General features: G+C 39.6%; 1 long non-coding RNA gene across 3 annotated transcripts in view; it reads left to right on the top strand.

Annotated features, from left to right (window-relative positions):
* LOC138113811 (uncharacterized) overlaps positions 1–25312 on the top strand; it is a 65188-nt gene that overhangs the window by 20914 nt on the left and 18962 nt on the right. The window contains exon 3 of one of the 3 annotated variants that reach the window (XR_011152339.1): positions 6717–7973. The exons of the other annotated variants lie outside the window; for them this stretch is intronic. This is a non-coding gene — a long non-coding RNA (uncharacterized lncRNA). Of the gene's footprint in view, positions 1–6716; positions 7974–25312 lie in introns of those variants that run through there. 3 annotated transcript variants of the gene reach the window in all.

The raw sequence follows: 25312 nt of genomic DNA, 5'->3' as shown, positions 1-25312 counted from the left end.
CCTTTTATTAAAGCAGTAACTCCAATTATGAGAGCTGCAATTAAAGGCATGTCAGTGGCCCAAACAGTGCTCATGTGGTAGATTATCTAGACCTTTTACTAATGGACTGAGAGTAAAATAACTTCCTAAGGTATTTCTCCTCTCCCTCCCCACGTGAGCCAACTTTGGTCTCAACTAAGCTGATGCTTGTGGTGTTTACCAAAGGTTTATTATCACGCTGGTATGGGAAGGTCAATATCCATCTTCAGGTGAGGAGAGGGGTCAACACAAGAGTTGTGACTGTGTGGGTCTTGCCTTTCAAATGCCTTGTGCATTTTCACTTTGACTGAATTGGAGCTGCCACAAAGGTTTGATGCAGTGAAAGTTGCTCTTATTACAGAAAGGGGGAACCCTGGAACAACATGCAGAGGTGAGGCTGGATAGTCCCGATGTGCCTGGAATGACTTACAGAGGGTAGGAGTATTAAATTATTCCATTGCTGGGGAAGGAATTCTGCATGATGGAGGAAAATCTTCCATCTTTGGGATGTGGCGGCCTAATTGTGGCTGGTTACTGGTTATTTTTTTTTAAATAAAAACCTTCACTTATTCCTTTGTCTTCTCCCATTCTATTACTGTTAGCTTTGATTCAAAATTTGGTTCTAGCAGACAAACTGGTTTCCTACTATATTCTTTCTTCAAATGTACCCTTGAACACTACCGTATAGCTATTTAGACCATCTTTTCATGAAAACTAAATTGTATGATGCCATCTTTGGCTTTCTTATCCAATTCTCTCCCAAAATCATGCTTATTTCTCATGTTCTCTTCTTGATTTGTAACAAACTGTCATAATTTGAAGGGGAATCACCAGGAAAGTGTCTCAGCAAACAATGCAGCCAACTCAGTAGCTGATGTGCTTGAAACAAACATTTCTGGAGTTATCAAAACTGATAGAAATTGTATGAGTGCTAAAGCAGCAGGCAAAGAATTTCAGGGACACTTGAGCAATTCTGTTTCACTCTTTAAAGATTTGCTTCTGTTGTGATTTACAACATCATTTTGTTTTCCCTACAGCGATAGTTAAAGTGCGATCTTTGCCACAAAAAGGTGTCTCATCTGTCAGGTCTTGGGGTGTGCAACACTAGAAGTGGAACAACGAAAATTCCTTTAATAAAGATGTCTCCCAAATACCTGTGTCATACCTGTGTGGGTAGCTTGTCAGGCTCCCTTAGCAGCCAATGCTGTTTAAAGATTAATCTTTCACTAATTCAAAGCAATGCTTAAAAAATTAAGAAGCATCTTCCAGCTACTTAATAGGTTGACTATGGTACAGTTATTGGAAAAAATATTTGGCATTTTAAGAGTCTTCAAAGACTCAAGAGAGAGATGAGTTTAATTCTTCCCAAGCCATATTGATTCTTACCTCACACTCAGTTTGGATTGATCTGTTTAGAATGAAGGTTTGGCACTAAAGACAATTTTAAAATGCCAGAGAACTGGTGGAAAAAAAGAGCGAGAAAATGCACATAGAGAAAACTGTCATCAGTATTGAAAAACATTGCCTTTCTTTTTTGTACTGACTAGGCTTTATTTGATATTTTCAAAAATTGGTTATCCGCATTTGTTTGGAAAAACGTCTCATGAGCAGCAGAGGGGAAAGATTCCCAGTTACCACCACCAAGTGAGGATTTTCTGGCAGCTGCTGAAAGATCACTTTAATCCAGATGCAGGAAAAGGGACTTACTCCCTTTATTAGAGAAATAAACCCTCAATATGTTCAGCTCATGACCTACAGCAATCTGACAGGGCTCAAATGGTGCACTCCACTAGAGAGGGCTACAGTAGTTTCTTTTTAAAGGTTGTCTCTTTGGCAACATTGGTTTTACACTGTCAAGTTACTGGGATTTGCAGTCTGCCTTGATATTTCTCTGTGGCCCTTTAAAACAAAGGGATAAGTTTTAGTCCTTTGCAAAGTCTTTTCTTCTTCTCTCCCTTTCTTTCCCAACAACACACATACTCAAAATACGTGTTGTTTTCTTACATGCCTCCATAAATAGACCTGATCGCCATTAACCTCCTGACATTTCTGAAATGGTCAGTAATCTTTCTGTGTATCTGTTTGCAAGACTGACTAAGTGTGACTTTGGCCTTTCTCCTGAGGAGACCTCTCTTCTGACTGCTTTGAAGTAGGACTGGGATGCACACCACATAAGGATTAGGAGAGAAGTTCCTTCACGCAGGAGTGCTTGGAGAATTGTGCCAGTGAAACAGGTAGCAAAAGCAAACAGCCTGTGAAGAATGCAGAGCAAAGAGAGAATCAAGGGTAATTTCACCAGGGGCTTTGCAGTTGGGCCTAGAAGGACATTTGCAGTTTTCTTGCAAAACTATTTATAAAGTAAAAGTAAAGAAAGGGAGAATGTGAAGAGATTAAGAGAAGAGGGTAGGAGACAAACCAGAAGCAGAGACTGGGACATGCAACAGTTGTTTCAGGTGCAGACACCAGCAGCCAAAGCAAAGGAACTATCCTCCAAAGCATGTGCAGCCTGGTGGAGGAAATGAAGAGACTGGATGTGCAAATATGCAGTCTGAAGGAATTAATGTGCATCTCATCCTTCAAAGGGCTGCTTTAGACCACAGCGAACGGCCATCACCATCAGGCTGAGGTGACTTGTGTGGTAATTATGCAAAGTTCCTAGCTGAAAAAATATTGAGTTGAATGCAATGGCTCTTTGTGTTTTAAACAAATCAACAACACCTTTGCACACATCTCTGAAAAAAACACCTGAAAACCCATCACTGGTGTGTTTTGGAAAGGTGGGTACAAGGAACAGTAGAGAATGGCTGTTCCATAGCACAATCTCCTCTTTTCATGACTTCAGCCTGAACTTGGCAGCAGTTGTTTCCAGAAGAGCTGCTGCTGCTCAACAGAAACTGGCAATGGTATTGAATCATTTGGCTATGCAATTGTTTACACCAGAAACTCTGAGCAATACAGGATTAGGAAAATACACTGGTGAATGATGGGGGGGAAATCAAGTCTTCATTTTACAGTCTGTCAAGATTCCCTTGTTTCTCTTTTTTTTTCCTCAGACCATATGGTAATGAGATTATTTTATTATCCCAGTGCAAATGTTGAAAATGGAAACGGTTGGAAAGACTACCTTTGTAGTACCTCCAACGCTTTTCTGGAAAGCGAGATGGGATTTATTCATTAACAAGTTCATCTTTTTATTAGTATTGTATTTTTCCCATCAGAACAATCAGGCTTGGTTCTAAAACCAAATTTCTTTAAAGGAGAACCCTCCCTAGGAAATTGAAATGGTGATTTTTATATCTATTCATTAGGATTTTTTATTTTCATTTTGCTTTCAGCGGTTGAGGACACTTGAAAATCTGAGGCGGGCTCCTTGAGCAGGTGGCAGTGCTGGTGCCGGGAGGCAGCGGTGTGTGTGCTCCCTCTAGTGAGCTCTGATCCTGAGCATCTGGGATCTGGCTGCCTGAGGCCTCTGGGCAGCTCCCAGGGCGTTAGTCACAAAGTGCTTTCTTCCACAGGTAACATTCATACCAATTCTGCTGGTCAGTCTGTGGAACCTGCTTATACAGGCTGAGTCGCTGCAGGAGTAGGGGAATGCGGGAGCGTCTTCTAGGTCTGCCACAGATTCACTGAGCAAGTCACTTGTGCTCTCTTTTCTACACCTGTGTACAGTGTTTCTGAAAATCCTTTTCATCTTACTTAGCTCTTTAAACCTTCTTTCAATGAACAGCAAGTTTAAAAGAGGAAGGAAGAGAGCACTGACTGACTTCATTCTTATTAACACTTTGAGATGCTCAGGTAGAAGGAAATCTTTGTGGGAAATGGTCTCTGAAAGAAAATAGTCAGCGGTGGAGCACACTGGCAACTCCAATCTGATGGCAAATTGCTCACATGTAACCTGCATCTCTACCATTTGGTCATAATGACTCTATAGTAACACTTGCTTAATATATTAATAATGAAAGGGGAGGGAAAAGTGTGCAAAGCCCAGCTTTTACTGGGCATTTCTATATTTGAGTGGTGTAGAGATAAGCATGTTCTCTTAAGGAGAGCCTGGCATATAAATATCACATATCAAGTAAGAATTCAAATGAGAAGTAATAAAACCTGCATGTTATATTTCAGACAGGGTTCTCTCTAATTTCATGGTCAGTAGGAAGGGTATAAATGGGAAGGAAAGGAAATTAATGTTGGTTTTATCCTAGTTATCCTCCAGCATGACATGACAGAGGATCAAATTATTTAAGAGCTGTGTGTGGCTATTCACCAGGGTTAGAGATAACAGGGTCTGGGTTTGCAAGGAAGGATAAGGATTCTACTGAAATGGTTTCCTTCTTTTCTTGGACAGAAAGGTACCTTCTGATTGTTCTCATAGCAAATGTCAGTCTTGAATAAGAGACCATGAGAAATACAGGCATAAGAGGAAAAGGAGTGAAATATTTGTTTGGAATGTCATATGAAAGCCCCTGGGAAATCTGGATTTGGATAATCAAGTTATGATTCAAGTCAGGGAAGTAGAACATGACTTTTATTTAAAACATATCAGTGACAAAGCTGTTCCATAATGCACACAAATCATTAAACTCCCAATGCATCTTGAGCTCTGAGCTGGAGGCCAACCAATAGATTTCACTGCCTTCCCTTTTGGCTTCTGAAAAGGGCAAAAATTGTGTAGCCTGCAGAGGAAACATCAGTCTTGGCAGCTCTGCATCACCTATTTCTGTTCAAACTGTAGTGAATGGAAAAGATGTTGACCTATAAGCACAAATTGTCCATTCATCATAATGCAATAGAAATATCTGAAGGTAGGTTAATAGTCACTAGAGTGTGAGTTGTCTAAATATGTATATATGTTTATACCCTTATTTAAAGTCTATAAAACACTTTGGTTATGGGCATATTTTCAAATCATTTTACTGCAGACCAGGAAAAACCCTTAATTGTTTATGGATATTGGAGATTATGAAACAGTTGTGACCACTGGACTGAGGTTTTTTTAAAGTAAAATAGGTGTCAAGGTCTATTAGCATTTTTACACCTGTTGTTTATCTACAGAAATTCTGCTGCCATGTATAGCTTCGTACAAAAATCAAGCATTTAATAAACTCTCAAGTCTTCTTCACTATCCTTAGTCAGAAATAATTTACAGAGAAGGAAAGTGTAAAAAAAAGCCAAAAATCTTACTAGGCAAAACTTTCCCAAATTTCAGGAGATATTTCATTCATGTACTAGATAGCATGATGCCAAGAGAACTTGTTTCCCCCCCCTCCATTTTTACTGGCACACAGTATCAGGAAAAAAGGTTGAAGCTCACTAAGTTTTCCCCTCTCAGAAATCTTTACTACAAGGCATAAGATATGTATGAATGGCATTAGAGTACAAAGACTTCATGATTCCTACCGCTGACAGTACTTCCATAGAAGAAACTAGGCTTACCCATGGAAACCAAGTATTCTCCAGAAGAACTCCCTCCTTCCCCACCCCCTTTTGGCGGTACAAGGACTAATTGTGGTGTCAGCTGCCACAGGAATGCAAGGCATGTATCTGGTGTATCAAAAGAATAGCAACTGCTGTCAGCAGCATTCCTATTCCTCATCCACGGTTGATGGCACTGGGAGCAGTTTACACAATCTTTGTCCTGCTTACAGGGAGGGGAGGGGTGTAACTTTTTAATGTTTTTTTAAAAGTTTTCTTTCAAATACATATATGTACACTAACATATATGGCAACCACACTTATTTTTTTAAGAAATATACTATTTGTGTTGCCTACTGTTGGCTACATTCTCTAAGCATGTTAGAAACTTAATATATTTGGGGTTACAATGCTGCTATTTCCTTTTTACTAACAGTAGCTCAGATTTTCTTGTAATTATGTGAATGTTCTGGTCCACTAAACAGAAGATGACTACTGTGTTTGAAGTGGGAATATTTTCTCTGCTCCCTTAGCTGAAGTGCCTCTCTTTGAAGTGTAATAAGCTAGGCGTAAGTCCAGCATTTTATCTCAATTCTCAGATCAAACTTTTCATTAACTTGTAAGAGAGTTGCATGTCTGGAAGGCCACCAAAATTGGGCCCTGAAGCTTCAAGCCAGCTGCAAACCAAGACAGTGGTATAAATCGACTTTTGTAGTTCAGGTACTCTAAATAGAGCCATCTAACATGTAGAAAAGAAAACCTACGAATAAAGAGCTCCTTTTGTCTGCACGTCTGTTTCATGCAAAGTATGCACAAATTGAAATGAGACAAAGTTAGTAAATAACAATAGGCATGAAGAAACGGGTCCCTGCTATTCTACATGGTTCATTTTGATGCTGTGGTTGAAAAAAAAAAACAAACCAAAAAAAAACCCAAAAAACAAAACCAACAAACAAAAAAACCCTGTAGTTTTTTCTTATTCAGAATGCTCACAGAGCTGAATTTTAGTGCCTTGTGTAGATATATAACCATGAAAGAGCACCCTTGTTGCCTTTCCTGCAGGCTAGAACTGATTTAAGAAGATGGGAGAAGCAACCAAAAAAAATATTTTTTAAGTTGTGATATTCATTTTTATGAGGGTTTTTTTTTTAAACTGCTGAGTCTTACTCAACTATATTGTATAAGTGAATGCACTCAGAGCTGTAGGTAAGACAACCGAGTTCACATATATCTTCACAGAACACCTTGTAAGAACATACCTTTTTATTTCTCTTTCCCTGATTTAGATGACTGAAGATGTCTGTTCCTACAAACAATTCAAGAGGCCCAACAGTCCTTCAGGCAATTGCTGAGACTTTGAAGTTAAGAAAGTAGCTTATGCTATAATTTTACTTACGTATACACAACATGATGGATTTCTTTCTGGAGCTGGTTCTATGGTAGACAAGACTCCAAGAGCCTTGTCCTACCTTGCTTGTGTATAGGCTGCCTCCATTTTCTCTGTTTGAGGGAGAAAAACATGTATGTGGTGATGGGGTAGTAATTCTTACGCACACGCATTCTGACAACTAATATTTGTAAAATATCGAGGTCATGGATAAAAGTTGCTCTGACAATTTTAAAATGGCAGCCCTGGGATTCAGCATCTCAGATTTCAAAAAGTGACCATTCAGTCACACAGGAACGGAATTCATGTTATTCTAAACCAGTAGGTGTTTTTTATATCCATGTACTTTTTCAGTAGTCATTCTAGGTTCATAGTGTTATAAATCAGAATAGTACTTTCCTTCTTTCTTAAGCTGGGACCTGCTTTCTCACAAGTTACTACCTGAGCTGAAGATACGTGCTATATGAAGCCAGAGGTCCTGTTGTAAAAAAACCCACAACAAAACATAAGAAAATCAACAAACACACACCACCCCGATCACTCCTTATAACAAAGCCCTGTTCCATTGCAAACAGTCTATAGATTGTTGCTTAGATGACAGGTGCAGGTTACATTCATAACAGTAAAGAAACAAAGCAGATAAATAAATACACTCTGGCCATTAAGCTTTGTATAACTGTTGGTACTATCCTGGGGCTGCTTAACAACATTTAGAGTAGTAACAGTTGACTCATTTTATCACTTTAATGAGGAAAAAAACATCAGAAATTAGAGAGCCTCGTAAAAATTTTGAAAAGTAATAATTAAGTATAGAGATAAAATTAAGTACACTTTAAGGACTGCTAAAGGGTCCATTCCATAACCCCTGTGGTTTTTCGCATATGTTTCTGTTTCTGGAAAACAGATACAATCTTTATAGCCCACACACAACATTGAATAGGATGTTTAGAAAATACTATTGAGACTAAAAAGCATATTATTTCTTTGTTGACTATATTATTTAAGGTATTTTGTATTAATTATTTAATCCTGACATAATATATAGAGGGAAATGTTTTCATTTGTCTTCAATTCAGATCATGTTGCCTCAGAACATAGCATGAAGGAAAACATTATCAAGTCTTAATTTTACCAGATTTGTGCCAAAATACTGAGTTATGAGCTGTAAGAATGATCTTGATAGGTTTTAAGTTTCTTGTACATAATAAATGTGATAATTCAATGCATAAATCTAAATTAATATTTAAAATTTATTTCTCCTTCAGGGCAACAGTGAAACAATGTCTGAAACACTGTGTGCAGTGCTAGTCATCCAGGCCCAAGGAAGCTGAACTCTAATTATAGCAGGAGAGGAGGCACTATAGGAAAAAGTTATGTAGAAAGGCATTTTCTTTTCAAAGGAAAAATTAAAAAGGTTGACTTGTTTATCTAGCAAAATCATGACGGCAAGAAGATATTTCCTAGAATACATGGAGCAATGAGGGAAAAGAGCCATTAAAGAAAAAGGGCAGTGTTGTTATGAGGATAAATCAACTATGAATTAATTTGGGATGAATATTACACAAATTTCCATCAAGTTGCAGAGCACTGGGGTCACAAAGCTTTGCCCTTACTTGATGAGTGAAGCAGGGAATTTTGATGAGCCTGCGTGAAATGAAAAGAGCCAGCAACAACTTTGCCCTTGTCTTCCTGTAAACAGAATGAAAACTACCTGGGGATTTATTCTGAATTCAAGGATTCTTAATTCAGTTCACTTTCCCTACTTTTAATTGGGTTAAGGCCGTTTGACTTCTGAAAGAGACTTTTCATGTGGGAATTCTAGTGCAGTGAAGCCAAACCGCACCACTCTCAATGGTTTCAAAGTCTGTTGTTCTGGGTTGCCTTGTGTCAGTAGAGCCAGTGGTGTCTGCAGGAATAACATGGGAGCTCTTCTCTCATCCAGACTGTTGTCCTAATAATTTAGTTATGCTATCATCCTGTAACTATATTTTTTTCCCTTTTTGCTGAGAAAATCTTAAGCTAAATCTTGAACTGAATTGCCCTGAATGTTAAGTTGCAGCTTTGTTACAGTTTGAATGTGTGGTGTCTTCTAGGCTGTTTCTGGCAGGGCTTCTGAGTGCTTTAACACAGGTGGGTGAAGGGTTTCTCCTGTTGAGACGTGTTTCTCTATGAGCAGTCACAAGTGTGAGCTCTTGGTAAGGATGGCAAAGTCAGTTCAAGTACTTTCTGCCCTCTTCTATTTTAATACTTGGAAAAGCTTTTACAAATTTATATTTCTATTCTGTCTGACCTCCCCATGCCTTTTTCCTTCCTGGAGAGGAAGACACTGCAATGTAGGAAGTTTTCCTGGTTTGTTTTTTACTCTGGTAACTTCAGCAGTCTCACCAAGAGCACAGCACCTCAGAGAGTCACGCTGGTACAGTGAAGAAATGCTGAAGCAAAAGCTGGACCAAGCAGCAGAGGAACTTCTTGATCCAGATTTGATGTCAGAAAAATGTAACTATACCATTAACATGGTGTTTAACCCCATGTTGTACAAGACTAATTGGATAGCTGACAGGTGATAAAGCGAGCTGCTTAAAAGTCTGGGGACTGGGCATGTTTCCCAAATCCAGAGATTGGGCTATTCTGGGAACTTGCTGGAATCTACCTCTGATGGGTATATCCATCCATTAAAAAGCAGCTGTGTACATTTACGTGGTTTTGGTTTGTTCTTGTAGCTCAGGTGGAGGATTTCTAGGTACAGCTTACGATATCCACGATTGATGGAATGGGTGTGATCGTAACTCCATTAATTTTCAGTGGCACTAACAGCCCTCTGAGAATGACCTGGGAGCAGGAGACTGCTGGCAGGCAAGGCATCTGTCTCATTCCTGGTGTTTCTCATATGCTGGTGACAGGCCAGATGGGATCACTCAGATTTGGCTCTGAAAATTAAGGAGAGCCTTTCAACATGTTTACACTTGATGTTATTGGAAGATCCCGGTGGAAGACAGACCTGAGCCTGGTTTAAGATGACTTTCTCCACAGATGAAGTTGCAACTGACCAGGTTTATTTTCACAGCTGTTCAGCTGTGATTAGGCAGCACTTTTTGGCTGCTGGATAACAGCAAACCTTGGTCACAGTGTCTGTAGATGTTTCCTTTTGTAGTAGAGCTCCCTGGGTGGTGGTTTCGTGACAGTCTGTACTGACCCACGTTATGCTGGTGTGGCTCTGCCCTGGGAGGGTGCACACACTCCTTGAAAGGCAGAGAATGATTCTGCCTTTGGTGGCCAGAATGGCCATATGGTCTTCTCACACATCTCCACTTCCTCCTACACAAACTAGGTAAAGAAGTAAGGACAGTTTCTAGGAATCTGGCTTAAGCCATAAAAGAAGGACTGAGTGGGACCACTCAGACTGTGAAGCCTTGTCCGTATACTTGGAGGCAGGTAGACCTTGGACACCGGGTGAGATGTCATAAGCCCATGCTGGTATGTGGGAGAGGAGAAAGTCTTACACTGAGCTTCACCCATGTCTTCCTTCAGCACAAGAGGAGAGATTCCCTTAGATGAAAATATCTGGATAGTTCCCAGTAAGAACAGCATACGTAACACCATAAAGAGAGACGGCTAGAATGGTCTCCTTCAGTCTTGCCAAGGGAGCAGAAGATATCCTTCCTATTTTCAATGAAGGAAGTATTACATAAGAAATAATTGAAAGATTTTGAAAAATATAATTCTGTGAGCAGTTATTAGTGAAGGGAGATACTCTTAAATGGAAGCTGTGCAGAGGTCAGCACTGAATTCAGTATTTAACATATTCAGCAGTGAATGTTAAATTCCTGCTCCCAACATTTGCAAGTGTATTGGAGATGTGGTCTGCCAGACTGCAGAAGCAGTCCCTCAGAGATATCAGGAATACTAATCAGCGCATGAAATGAAATTTAATATGCATTTTAATCTGAGAAGAAACCAAATAATATGTCTAGAAACATAGAACAACATAAAATAGGAAGGAAGAAAAGTTGTGACTCTGAAAAAGAGATTAGAGGAGGCATTGGATCAGTGTGACAGTCCCTGCAATGACAGGAAAGGTGGCATGTACCTTGGAATAGGGAAAGAATATGGAAGCATCAATGTAATTTTATGTGTGAGTACAAGTTAGAACCTGGAAATGGTTTCCATTTCATGCTTTCTAAAAGGATATAAAAAACTGTAGAGTCTGAAGAAAGCAATAATAATTACTAAAGAGAAAGAGAAAAAGCTGTATAATGAGATACTTGCAGATCAAGTTGTTCTTTATACTAGAGCAGACTGAGAAAATACTTGATTTGTATACAAATGTTTCATGGGAAGAACAAATGGATACAAAAGTGCTCCTAATTTAGCAGAGAAATACAGAACAAGAACCAATAGCTGGAAACTCAATGAGACAGGCTCAAAATTAACGATTAGGCAGGGAGTTAATATATTTATTTAGCTGTTATTAACCACTGGCAAAATGAACACAAATCAACAAAAGCAAGGGAGGGAGGTCTTCAAATTAAGAGCCAACTTTGAGCTAGTCTGCTTAATAGAGAGAAAATACAAATACAGGCTACAAACAGAGATTCTTTCTATCCAAAACTTTGTTTTAAGAATTGTGTTGTATTTAAAATAATGTAAGCAGTGAGGAAATATTCTTTCACTCCTTTGGCAATATCCTGGAACACATTACCTGCACCATTTTTTCAATTGTTTTCCATGCGTTTAGCATGGCTACATCTAGTTACAAATTATTTTAATCTGAGTGTGGTTTTTTATTATTATTATTATTATTATTGATCTTAAACTGATATCAGGCTCTCTTATTACCTCATGTAGTACACTGACCTTCCTCCAAGCCAGACTCTTCCTAATTCAGTAGTGTATTGGATCACAGTCCATCTGGTTTTGTGGCTGTTTTTTACAAGGCAGTAGAAGTAAATGTGAAAAACGCCACAAAAAAATAAAGATGTTAGAGTTTTTTGTTACAATGGAGTAAAGAAATCCAGAGACACTTGTTCCTCAGGATGTGAGAGAGTTGCAGAATCACTAAGGACTCCAGAGCTGCCCAAATGCTGTGTCATCTCTCTGTTTCTATAAAGTAGCATAAGCATCAGTTCTTCTATGTAAAAGACTCAGGGGACTGCAGTCTGTATTGATTTTGGCTGGGATAGAGTTAATTTTCTTCTGGTAGCTCCTGTGGTTCTGTGTTTCGGATCTGTGCTGATAACTGTGAGAGGTTTTCATTATTGCTGAGAAGCACTTGCACAGCATCAAGGCCTTTTCTGTTTCTCTCACCACCCCAACAGCATCTGGGCTGGGGGGCACAAGGAGCTGTGAGGGGACAAGGCCAGGGCAACTGACCCCGGGATGTCCCACACCATATGGCATCATGCATATAAAGCTGGGGGAGGAAGGAGGAAGATGGGGATGCTGCTGCTTGTTTTCCTGAGCCATCTGATCCATCATCCTGATACATGATGGAGACCAGCCTTCCTGGACATGGCTGAACAATTGCCTGCCCAGGGAAAGAGGTGAGCAAATTCCTTGGTTTTCTTTCTTTGTGTGCAGGGCTTTTGCTTTACTTTACTAAACTGTCTTTATCTCAATCCGTTACTTTTTACCTTTTATTCTTCCCTTTCTCTCCCCCCTCCACTGAGGGGGAGTGAGCAAACAGCTGTGTGAGGCCTGGTTGTTGGCTGAGGTTAAACCACAATACAGATTTAGTTATTGAAATGAAATTGTCCAAATTGTACCCATAAGCAAAATCGTGGTGGATAAGCAGAGCTCCATCTGGTCTTAGAGAGGGGCAAAATTTAAGGCACTGGTATAACATAATGACAAAAAGCTCACTTACTCAGCCTTCTTCCTCGCCTTTGAGTGCTCTAGTCTGCAATGCATTATTTTTCTGTCTTTACATTAGCAGGCCCAGTTCTCCATCATATCCATCATTTTGACTTGAACAGTCTCTATGCTTGAGGTTTTTTTGTTTCTTCTGGTTCTAGCTGCAGTTTGAGCATCTGTCTGGACAGCTTTGGATCTGCATTAGTTAAACATCCTGTGACTTGTCTTCAGTTGTCACATTCCAGGTCCTTCCAAAAGGCACATATGTGCTACTTAAAACTTCCATTTAGCTCATCAGTAATTTCAGTGTAGCTTGATGGTATGCCAGATGCTCTCCAGTTCAGAGAAATATGCCCATCTGAATGTGACTCTTTCCTATGAAATCTGCTTTCTGCAGCAAATTTCCTTAGACAGATCCAAGTGTTTCATGGCCCTGAAGAACTGATTCAACCTCCTCTTTTTTCCAGTTTGCAGAGCTTAATTGCTGCTTTGTGCTCTGCTCCCAGCCTCAGCCTAAGCCGTGCTGGAGGGTGAGTACTGGGGCACGTTGGTGTGGCCACTGAGATCACGTTGCTACAGAGATCCCTTAGGAGGCTCTTAGGAGCTTTGGGGAAGATGGATGAAATACAGATGCAAAGCACCCTCTTGAAAGGGAGAGTCTTTTAGCTTTAAAGTGCATGGACAGTATCAACTGTCCTAGATACTGATTTCACTGAACATTCTTTGTCCTTAGCAACATCACCATTGTGATACACCAAGTATGCTATTTGTGAATGGCATAATTAGTGCTATTTTTCCTTCAGTCCTTAACCAAAAAAGTGGCTTCCTCCATATGCTTTCCCCACCAGAGAGGAAAATCTTGTATTTGTAGATTGATCTACTTAAGGAAATGTGGTGCTGCTTCTTTTTTCTAAAGATTCAGAGCTCTTCTAGACTGTTTCTTCCATGTAAATTTCTGGGGGAATGAGTAAGAAAAAGAAATGGAGGACAGAAGGGATATTTTAGGCAGCTCTTTGGCAATCTGTGAAATAATCTGAGATCTTAGCCCCACAGGTGTCCGTCTGACATACTCTCCATCACTATTTATAACCTCTTTCCTTTACAAGCAAAGAGGGCAGGAATGTGCAAGGAGATTAAGCCAGCTATTTTCCCATGTCTAGGTGTGGTATTCCAGTTGATGGGCAAAGATCCTGGGAAAGAATATTGTGAAGGCTGTGCATAGGGAGCTGGTGCCTACACTACACCTAATTTTTAAAAGAAAGGTGGAGGAAGGACTTTCAGACTCCAGATTGATTGCCACAGACCCTTTCATGAGAACTGTAATCAATTCTGAAAATTCTTCTTTCCAAAAGCCTTCAGAGATATTTTTTTTCATCATATACAACAATAAAATGAATGTATAAAGAGTTCATATATGGGGTTTCACATTGGATTTTAAACCTAAAGCAGTGTCAGGCTTGGTGTGAAAGTAATTTCATTAATTTTATTCAGTAAATGATCAGTTACAGTTTTAATATCTGCATCAAGATTGGTGAACTGTAACCTTATGTGGCAAATTGGTGAGGTAGTACCTTTTAAATTATGAAAAAACAGCATTAGCTGCAGTGCCCAGTATAAGTCTGCTTATTGTAGGCAGCTGAATAAAACTGCTATTTTAAACCATAGCTGCCATTTTCAACCAGGTGGCTGTGCTGAAGAGATGATTGTATTTTGTTCACATGGAAATTTGCCAATGTGTTTAGCTATTTACAAGATGTGTTGCTGATGGAAACCATCATAACCAGTGTGATCAAAATTGGGAAGTATAACAGTGGTGCTTGGGATACATATCTTTTTGGCATCTATTTTCTGTTTACTGCATCTTTATTTTTTTCTCTACATGGGCTGTCATTTACCCAGAGTCCACTGCCCACCCTGAAAGATTGCTGTTCCTTGACTTCTTTAGCCTCTATCTCAAAAGAAGGATGTTATAGCTAAAACCAGGGTAGACACCTCAGTTACTCCAGACTCACAGAGTCTTTAAAAGGAGGAGGAGGTAGGTTCATCAGAGTGTAAATCCAGGGAATTCTTTTCCAGGTGGATATGTGTATGCTACTCCAGGCTGAACTGTGTAAGAAGGCCAGGTAAGTTTTGTGTGACTGTGGTGTCTTATGAGCAAGAAGAAAGCACAGAGAGAAAGGTAAACATAAAAAGGCACTCATCTCTAATAAAATGGCTTTTAAGCCCTCCTCTCACTTCCCCCTCAGATGAAGGTATGCACAGCAAGGAAAACCGATAATGGATTTTGAATGATTCTGCATTAAATTTTACTTCCCTGTGATTTGTGGCTACCTGCTGGGTTACTTAAATGCTTTAGAGAAAGTGCTCTGCAGACATCAGCTGTATTCACTGGCTCAGGTGGTTTGTAACACAGCTTAGATAAATGTAAGAAAATCGCCTTGCTCAACAGAAGCCAGGTCTTTTTGGTTTTTTCTCAGGAGCTGTCTAAGTCTTGCTTGGGGAAGACTGAGTGTCCCCAGTGATGTCCCCAGATTGCTACTGCAATCTGCTGTGACAGTGACGCTCCTGCCTCTCCCCCAGGCTACAGTACTACAGAGCATCATGATGCTTGTTCTGGTGGGGATTTTGCTGGGCTGGCTGGGGTTTGTGGAATCCAGGAAGAGAAAGGTTCTTAGCAAGAGGAGGAATCTCTACTCACTTTTGCAGAAAGTAGAAGCTGGTTAATTTTCTTTCCTGTGCCCTTCAAGTACGGGACTTCCTTGCAGATGGCAGTTCCCTTCAAGAGCTCGGCTCGCTCTCCCAACCAGCAGCTGTGCTGTGCCTTTTTTGGATACAAATCCAGCGTGGGCATTTGATAGAAAGGCAGAAAGAAGAAGTGAGAACTTGGTGCGTCTCTAGCACCCCCTACTCCCCTTTCTCAGAAGAGCAAGGCTGTGCAGTGCTAATGCCCATGTGCCAGCAGACTGGAAGCAAAGATAAAGCATGCAGGGCAGATACTGCTGTCACCATCATTGTATGGCCATGAAGCACATGGATGGCTAAGTGCACCATTATCTTTGTTCTGCTACACTCTGTGTTGTGTCCCTGTATAGCAACATATTGAATATCCACATTTGTTTGGATCAGGTATTCCTGATCACCTCTTTGAGGTGAATGACTTTATCATCCCTCCCTGCCAGGCTTTGCTTCCCCTTGCCAAGTGGTGTGACAGCACATGAGCTGAACTCCTGTCAGCTGAAACCTAGCTGGAAGATGCTCTCCAGCAATTAGTGTGTGTTTTGTCCACAGATGCAAACTAGAGCAAACTAAAATACCACAAAACATGCACAGTCTGAATTTTGAGTCCTTAGCAGCAGTTATTTTCCCTTTTGTTCTCTTCTATTAGGATGATTTACGTGCAGGTGTCAGGAACATATACTAGAAATTAACTGTGTTTACCCAGTTTTCCTCAGAGAACTGATCTATGATTTACTGACCAGCTTTCTGCTGTTTCCAACTTGCTTTTGCCCTTCTAATTGTCTTCCACTATTACTTTGACTAACAGAGTCCAGTCAGGATAGGAATTAAAAAATTTGTGGTCATTATGTGACTGTATGCAGGTGAAAGTTGAATCTTATTAGAATGTCAGTCAGTAAAAATAACCGATTGCTTCTCCCCAGATAATGTGATTTCTCTGGCCTTGCAAAATGTGTACATACTTCCTGACTTGATACACCTTGTATTTTATACCTCAGTGTGCAATGATCATTTGATTCTAACAATTAAACTGGGGATAATCTCTATCAATCTTCATAATAATCTTCTATTATATCTTAACAAATGAGATGAGAAATTATACACCCTTACTCTTGTATTAGTTCTGTGCAGATGTCTTTTTAAAGTTCTAAATTGCAGGATGCAGCCTAATAACTACTAACTGCCTACCAGTGCATGCTAAGGAATAAGTACGTGAAAGTAGAAGCACTCATTTCAGCTCACAAGTTTTTTGAAACAGGAGGAAACAAAGCCCTTCTGTTAAAGTGTGGAAAACCAGCTTGTTGAAGTGTTATAATCCATTCGTGGAAGGATTGGGAAGGATGATTTACTTGAATCCTCTGTACAGGCATATTGTAGTCCTTACCAACTGTTATCAAATTAACCATAGCAGTGAGAAATGGTTACAGCTCAGGCAACACAGATAAGGCATGAACACAAAGAGATAGGCTGCCTCTGAAGAGATGATAATGCTATAGCCACAGTTACATTGTTCTCTAACTCCTGTCAAGCTGCCTCAGGAGGGGGGGAGTCAATAAAACATTCCTATCATAGACTAAAGGCTCATTTGTATTAGCCGGCAAAATCAATCAGAACGAAAATTTCATTTGCTACTGGTTTCAATGTAGGTTACTCAATCATTTTCTCATTAGATATTTCTTGGATAACTTGTGATGTTCACTGGGGAATGACTAAGATATTTTTACACATGATGTTAAAAGATTTTCTCCTAGTACTATCAGGGAATATTAGGACTTTCTAGGCTCTGAAACATGGAAGCTATTAAAGCATCAGGAATCTGGAGATCCTATCTTTGGCACTGTAGTAAATATATCAAAATGCTGTGCCTAATGCTGAAGTCATTAAAAAGCAGGAGTGATTTCTTCAGTGAAAGCACACATTTCTAGGTAATAAATTGCCTTTTGAAACCTAGTGCCTGTCAAACTCATGGAAGTTTTCCATTACTCCAAGATCTTCCAGAAAGTGATTGATAAATATTTTTAACTTCATTTCCCATTGCACCATTTAATGAACTCACTTGTGCTTGGTTGCTCCCCATTAAGTTTTGTAGGAGTGTGTCACCTGATTAGGTTCTTGTTTTACTTAGATGGTTCCAAAGATGTAGCCAAATTACAAGTTTATGGATGGCTAAACTTAGCCACATGCCAGGTTTATTTTCTCACTCATTTGTCATTTAAAGAAGCCAGAGTATTTTTCCCACATCATGCAACAGTGAAGATAATAAGTAGATAAAATTGCTTCCTCTTCACACTGCACAAGAGACTTGATTCTAATAGGACCTGTAAAATTGACTCAGAAAGCTTTAGGGAGACTTGAGAATCTGGGGGTTATACTTAGGGTTAAAGTTGAAGTAGAAAATTTGTTCTTTTTAGCCCATTGCATCTCTGAAGGAAGATCCATGAAGACAATACTCAGGAGGGTTACTTTATAAGTGAGAAAAAGAACATACCAGGAAAGACTGGATTTAAGAGCTGTCAGAAGGACCTTAGGCATCAAACCTGGATTTTTGGGCTAATGGTTGTGTCCGCCCTTAACTGTTGCAAGGACTTCCAGAGCAAATTGTGTGTGAGGGCCTCATGCCTCTGTTTTTGATAGTAGAAAACAATGGGAAATTATAGCAAAAGGAGATAATTTAGGTAGGTGGTCTCTGGGAAATTGATCTTCACTGACCACCTTGGTAGTGGGAACTGAGACAGTTTCTTGAGGCTGCCTCAGCTCTGGACCAAGAGCAGTGTAAGGGCAGAACTAAGATCCCGGATGGACTGTGACGCCGGATTAGCTCCAGACTACATGTAGTACTGCCCTTGTCTCTATACCCCCAGCCTCAAAAAGTGGCAACAGGAAAATGCTGCAGCTCATGAGCTGCTTGTACAAATGCCAGAGGATAGAGCTTGAGCTGCTGATGGGGACAACTGAAATTGTGACAGTGAGCTCTGATCTAACTGAAAAGCAGGCATGGCTTCAGAAGGGTGCAGTCCGGAACAGTCTTGGCTATGCTGCAGCTGATTCAGAGAGACTTTTGGGGGAGACTCAAGTGTTTATTTGTGACCAGAATAGGATCATTTTTGTAACAACCCTTTAAAAACATTTCTTGCCGATTTTCCCCTTTCCTCCACTGAAAGGATTCTGTTCTCATCCGCATGCATCTCCTTGTAAAAGGCTGTCGCTGTTTAATGGCTCTGTTCCGCTTCGTCTAAAGATTAATAGCAGCACAATTATTAATTGTGAATCTATAGCCTTTTGCCAAGGTAGGGAGAGTGTAACTACTCATAAACATTAGCTCCAGATGAAATGCCACGTTCAAGGTCTCAGCTGTGAAGCTGTGCTTGTAATTAATTTTCAGATTTTTCATTTGTTCTCAGAGATATCACAAGACTCTGCAAACACTCATTTGATCTCCATGGGCTGAATCTTGCTTTCATCCTCCTGGTGATGGTTTGTTTGCATAGATGACTGCATTCTTGAGCCCATTGGCACAAAAGTGTCAAAGGCCTTTGAAAACTCTAGGAGCCTTTTCCACAAAACCAGAGGTCAGAGGGACCTGCCACCTAGCAGCAGGATTTGACTGCAAAGACTCCCAGCCTAAGGAGATGCAGTAAGGAACACGGCTCAGAAAAAAACCAAACCAACATCTAGACACGTTCATGCTGAGAGCATCCTTTAGCCCATGTTGTTAGCTTTTCCATTGTTTTTTTATTCATGCTAGAAATTGTTACAGAATAAAAATCTGCAGACTGTCAGATAATTTTTCCACAGTGATCAACATTTCTGAGTTGATCTTCAACAAATTGAGATGTGTTTTTGACACTGAATGTTGCAGGGTTTTCCAGCCCCAGAATTTTCTTTTTCTTGGCAGTACTTCCATCTCTTGGAAGTGTTCCAGTTTTCCATGATTGATTATAATATAAATAATTTATAAATGGTAATGAATTGGAGAACCCTTCAGCTAAGCAATTTTAGGCATTGTGGGACTGCAAGTAAGTTGCCCAGACTTGTTGATTACTTATGCCCGTGCTTAATCTTGGCAGATGTGGTCTTTTTAAACTATTTTACAATGTTTTGTATTATATAAAATAGATTCATTCTCATTTTATAATTCTCTTTATAGAATGTAAATATCTAGTGAACATTTTAAAGTTTCTCTGGTGTTATTCATCATATCTCTCTCTACCTTGAAATGTATTTAATCCTTGGTCAGGCACTTCTTATTAAAAATTCCATCTTATTGTTCTTAATTATTTTGCCTGTTGAGATTTCACTGAGTTTTTAAATTGCCGTACATTGCTCACATGACTTAGCTGCTTCTCCAATTTTTCCTTTCTTTAAATATTCATTTCCTCTATATTCTTGCTACTAGGTCTCCCTGTCAGTAGGATGGGGTTTTTTTTGCTGGTAATGCTTTTTTATTTCCTTTTTCCTCTACATATAAAATGGTGGGCCTTGGAGGTTTCCAGTAGCGTTATCAGTAATTCCAAGTTTGTAGCTCTTGAAGTTTTTAGTAGTTCTGGTAGCAACTATTCTAAGTGAGAAAGAAATGGCTTTCTAAGTTCTCCCCAGGGTATATACTATGATTAACTGTATATTCTGGATGCACAGTGTAGGTACATGTTGACTATGATTCTCTTTAATGGGTGAAGACAAATTTTGGTTAATGCTTATTTCCTTTTTGCCCCTTAAGGTGAAATTCAGATTTGAGTCAACTTATATTAAAAAAACAGGCCCCTTTAGTATGAAATGTCTCTGTTCCTTTTTTCTTTTCTCTTTTGAAACTCAAATATTGAATTCCAGCTTTTTGAGATGTGCAATACAATCTTTCAGCTTAAAATCAGCTACGACTTACTCATTCCGCACATTGTAATTGGAAGATAAAAGAATAGTTTGTTTCGATTTCCAGTGGGATTTTTCTCATCTGGGATAATGTCAGGGTCTCTTCCCCCCTGCCATGTAGTCCTGGGAGAGGGGCCCTGAGGGGAGGCACGGGGTTTCCCTGCCCCTGCTCAGCCTCGTTCCCCACTGGTTGGTTTGTGTTCCCCTGTGCGGGCAAGGACCCTCGGGTCCTGACTGTAACAGTTCCTCGGCAGAGCTCCGGCCATGCGGCTGGAGAAATAAACATCTCTGAAACATCTACCAAGAATCGGTCCATAGATATATTTCTTTTCCATGGGACTCCTGGTTTAATACATCGTGTTACAGAATCCCCGCTGTAACAGGATAAAGCTCATCTATCTCTTAATTTTATTTTAATGAGTTACAACTTTAAACCTCAAATGTTTTAAATTCATTAATCTGATTCAAATTAAACAGATAAGTGCTAAGTATGGTGGGCCCCAGCTTGCAATGTTGCATCGGAAAATGGAGACACCATGTGCCAACTTAGTAATATGTACTGTTGGTTTATTTTAAAGTGTGTGGTCTTTGTAGAAACATAGCATCTTAATGATAGTGGTTTCTCTGACATATTTATAAATTGTAATCAGGTTACAAAAAATACAACAATTAAAGTTATGGTGCCTGGGACAAAGAAAATCAGGCAGATTCCAGCTCAGTTCTCTCTCCATCGTAGCATGAGAAATCAGTATGTCAAGTTTTTGTGAACCCTCAGACAGGCCTGAAAAATATTTCTCTTTGCATATTCACAGGCTCATCACAATTGGTATTACACTCCCATAAAATTAAATAGTAAGGGGAATGTGCTTGAAAATTATTTTATTTGTGTTGATATTCTGGTCATATTCAGATGATGGAGAAAAGTTCCCTTTAGCCTGATTCCAGTCTGATATGGAGGTCTGCATCTCACAGCTGCCTCTGTGGCGCCAGTCTCGACTGCCTTCAGCATGCCACAGCTCTCTAAGCCTTGGTAGCAGACAGGAGTTGAGGATAGCCTAGTAATTTGTACTTCCCTGCCTTTTTTTTTCTTTGTCTGTAACTATTTCACCGTAAACCCTTTGCTTCACTGAGATTAACTTGTTTTGCATTTTTAAGCATCTCAAAATGAAGCCTAACAGGCACTAGGGCCCCCTATTTTCTTCAAAACAATAGATTTAAATAAATTAGAGTTTCAAACAAACCCATCAGGGTGTCAGCAGTCCCAGATGAATCTGGGCATCCCAGAAGCTGGAATGTGTTTCCTTGACACATTTCAAGAACCAGGGGAAGGCTCATAGCATGACATGCCAAAGGGCTGCGGGGGTGAGGCTGCATAGTTCATTCCCTGGCATACAACAGAGCAGGGCAACTGCAAAAATAACCTTTTTATTGTGGCAGGCAGTTAGAAGTAATCAGGATGCTGTAACAGGTAAAACATCAAGACTCTTCCCTCACATTATATAGTATGGGTGAGCCATTCATTTTTATCTTCCCATTACTCCAGAAAATTTTTCTTAAATCTGGTCAGTTTTTTCCTTCATATGTGAACACTGCTAGCCCCTTTTGTTTATTGTCTGGCCTCAAGCCTATGTATACATTTGTGTGTGTCTGCGTGTGTATATATATATATATATATATATATGCACACAGGCAAGCATATATATGTGTATGCACACACATATTAGAAAAAACATGTTCCTTTGTGCTAGAAGTTACTGTAATGTTGTAGGTCTGACACATCTTGTGTGGCTGGACCAGTGCTGCTGCAACTACATCTTTTCCTTTTATTTTAATGAAGTTAAACAATTGCTTCTGGGTCTACGCAGCCATATCTCCCTTACAGTGCCCCAAACATCTGCGCCACCTTACCACCTCCCTAGATTTGTGTCAATTGTTCTCACATGTTAGATGAATACTTACAAACTGTGGCAAAAGTGGGCACAAATTCTGTGTTCCTTCTTGTTGCAGTCAGAGCCAAACAACATTCTGAGGGATCAAGGTGTATGTGAGGTCATTTTGTCCTGCGTAATGCCAAGGAAGTGAAGCAGTTTTCATCTATGCTTTAGGGAAGGGTGGCAGTGTCTATCCAAGATTTTTCCCACAGTTTGCAGAGTCAGAGACAAGGTTGAAATAAAAGCATGGTATGGATATTCCTTTGTTTGTCTCCCAGTCCTAGAAAAGCTCTTGGGGAGGGAAAATAGGTTTTAAAGAGAGTGCTAAGATGTCTGCTTCTGAGACCAGATAATGATCTATGTGTTTAAGCTTTTGCTTCTGGAAAAAAGAAGCAAACTTTGAGGGTTTAGCAGTTTTATAAACGGTAACTGAGATCCTGTCCTTGCACCCTCAGTAGCAGACAAGGTCTTGATGTTTTAGTGTTCATATTTCACCCTATTCTGGAAGCACAGGGTTCTTTTATTGAAGATGAGTGATACTACAAAGGGTTTTCTCTGAAAGGGCTGACAGCATCTCCTGATGTTACACTGAATCCCTTCCCTTTCGGACGGTAAGGTTGGGGGTGTGTTAGTGGTGGCAGCTTGATGTTAAAACCCAGTTGTGTGCCTGTGCAATCACTTTAATGTCCAAGCATGGTTTGGCACAGGCTCCTGCTCTCTCTCTGTGCTAGGGAGGCAGTGAATACCAGCAAGGTGGAAAGCAGAACTCTGGGCATTAAAATCTGCTCAGCCAGCACATTTGTCTGGCCCTGCATAGTGGAGCTGCTGGTGTACAGACGGTGAACCACTTTCCAGAGCTGTTCCTCTTCTCTCCTGTACATATGCCCTACGTGGGCACCCACTAAACCAGGAGATGAAGGAGGTGTTTGATTTTCTTGTGAGAAATTAAAGAATACATTCAGCTGAGTCTGATCCCTCCCCAGTGAGGAAGTTTTTTTTTTTCACAGAGCTGTCAGCAGAAAGCAAGAGTGTTACATTCAGTTTATGAGCAGTGAGCCTGTTGTATCAATTATCCAATGTTTTTGGTGGTGGAGTGCCAAGATTATGCATCTTGGTTTGCACGGGCGTGACCAGCCTTCCTGTTTGTGCCACCCTGAGCTTTGGACGACTCATTTTGCTTTCAAATTCAAGCTTCCTTTAGGCCACCATGAGCAAGAAAGATGACAGCTGCATCAGTGTCTGTCATTAAAATCTGAGAAGTTGAGTAGTGTGTTGATGGCGGCAGGGTTATTTTCTATTTTTCAACAATGTGAAAGAAAATGCAGATCAATTATGCATCTCACTCCTACACTACTAATGGATGGACAGACAAGGGTTTTTTTCAGCTGACACCTAGTGTGCTAAGTAAAGAGATTATTCCCCTCAGTTTGATTCCTTCATGTAATGAATGATAAGTAGATGAATCAGTGGGGTAAAATGCGTGGCAGATAACAAATAAGTTACACACTTTGTAATTTTGTGTGGATGCCCTGACACAGGGAAGTAGGCATGTGCTGGTGAGCAGACTTGCAGTCACTTCTGATTGTGCCTTGATGTTTAAATAACTTGTACTTCCAGCTGATTTCCCAGATGCTCCTAAAATTTTAGGATCATTTCAGGGCACAGGAATCCCTTGATAAAGCTTCTTAATGAGCTTTAGAACTGAATTCAGTGGGCTCTTGTTTTTTTTTTTTTTTCAAGGAATAACACTCTATTACAAATTGTGATATTTGTAGTTATCTCCTAAACTCCAAGCACTGCTTTGCCTTGTGGCAAACTGCTCTCAGGTGACACAGAGGACAGGCAGGTGTCATGCAAACCCTGCTTTTGGTCACTGGCTGTAACACTGAGGCAGCAGCAGAGCCAAGGCTTTGCTTCACTGCAAGGTAGTATTACACTCATATCAATAAATGACCTGGATTTTTATTTACACCATGAGTGGTGAGGATGAAAGGTAATAACTTAAATTTTTTTTTCTGATGGAGTCCATGAGCCAAAGATGTTTTGGAATACAGATTAATAGCCATTGATTACCAAAGCTCTATTTAGTTCTTTGTTTGTAAATAGCCCCTTCTCAAAGCATTGGTAGATTGATTCTGACCAGTACAAGATCTTTTCTACCATTTTCTTGTTCTCCTTAATTATTCTCTGATGGGATGGTCAATAATTCTTCTAATTAGTCCCTCCACTGACTCTCTTTAGAGGTACAAAAACCATAGTAATATAATTTTTTAAAAATCACTTTATATGCAGTATCAATTATTTTTACTAATCCAAAGAAAGAATAGGCTATAGGCATGGGATGTATTTTTTTTTAAGTCTATGGCTTTCAAAGGATTCTTAAAAAAAAGTAAATAATGTCCATAAGTAACTGCTCTCTTTAAAAATAAATATTTTTCTGATATCAAAACACAGTGCTAAAAGCTTTCAAGTTTCCCATTTGACTGTGCTGGCCAGGTAATGTAAAAGCTGGCTTCCTGCATTCATAACTTGTAATTTAACACATACATAGCTTCTGGTGTTCACTTTCTGTGAATAACTCCTGAAGGATAAAAAAAAAATGGCACAGCAAAAATAATACTTGCAGAAAAGGATGGATTTAAAACATGTAAAAAAGTTAAAATGGGAAGTGTATTCCACTGGTAATTCTAATGTTTTGAATTCTGGAAATATCAAGGTTGGCTCAAAGCTTTATTTTATCATAACCATGTCATAGTATATTATGAGATGTTTGATATTTTTAATGTAGTAAACTGTAACATGTCTATGTATGAAAGGATGCTGTCCATCAAAACAAGATTTATGGGATTATTATATATCATTCTTTTATTTTCCATTTGTGTTATATTTGCAAATGTTCACTTGTTTTGAAAGATCAAAAATATAGCAAAAGTTCATCATGGTTGTTGTGAAAGGCATTAGTCTTGTTAATGAAGTTATAGGGAATCATTTTTTATTACTGATTATCTGAAACAATTAGTAAGAGGAAAAATAAGTATCAGCATTCCTAAAAAATAAATGCAAAGATCTTACAAGCTCTGACTTCCACGGGAACTTTTGATATTAGAAAGAA

Source organism: Aphelocoma coerulescens, chromosome 1 (assembly GCF_041296385.1).
Source record: "Aphelocoma coerulescens isolate FSJ_1873_10779 chromosome 1, UR_Acoe_1.0, whole genome shotgun sequence".
Lineage (NCBI taxonomy): Eukaryota > Metazoa > Chordata > Aves > Passeriformes > Corvidae > Aphelocoma > Aphelocoma coerulescens.
Note: the sequence above shows the minus strand (reverse complement) of the source record. Positions and strands in the feature narration are given on the sequence as shown.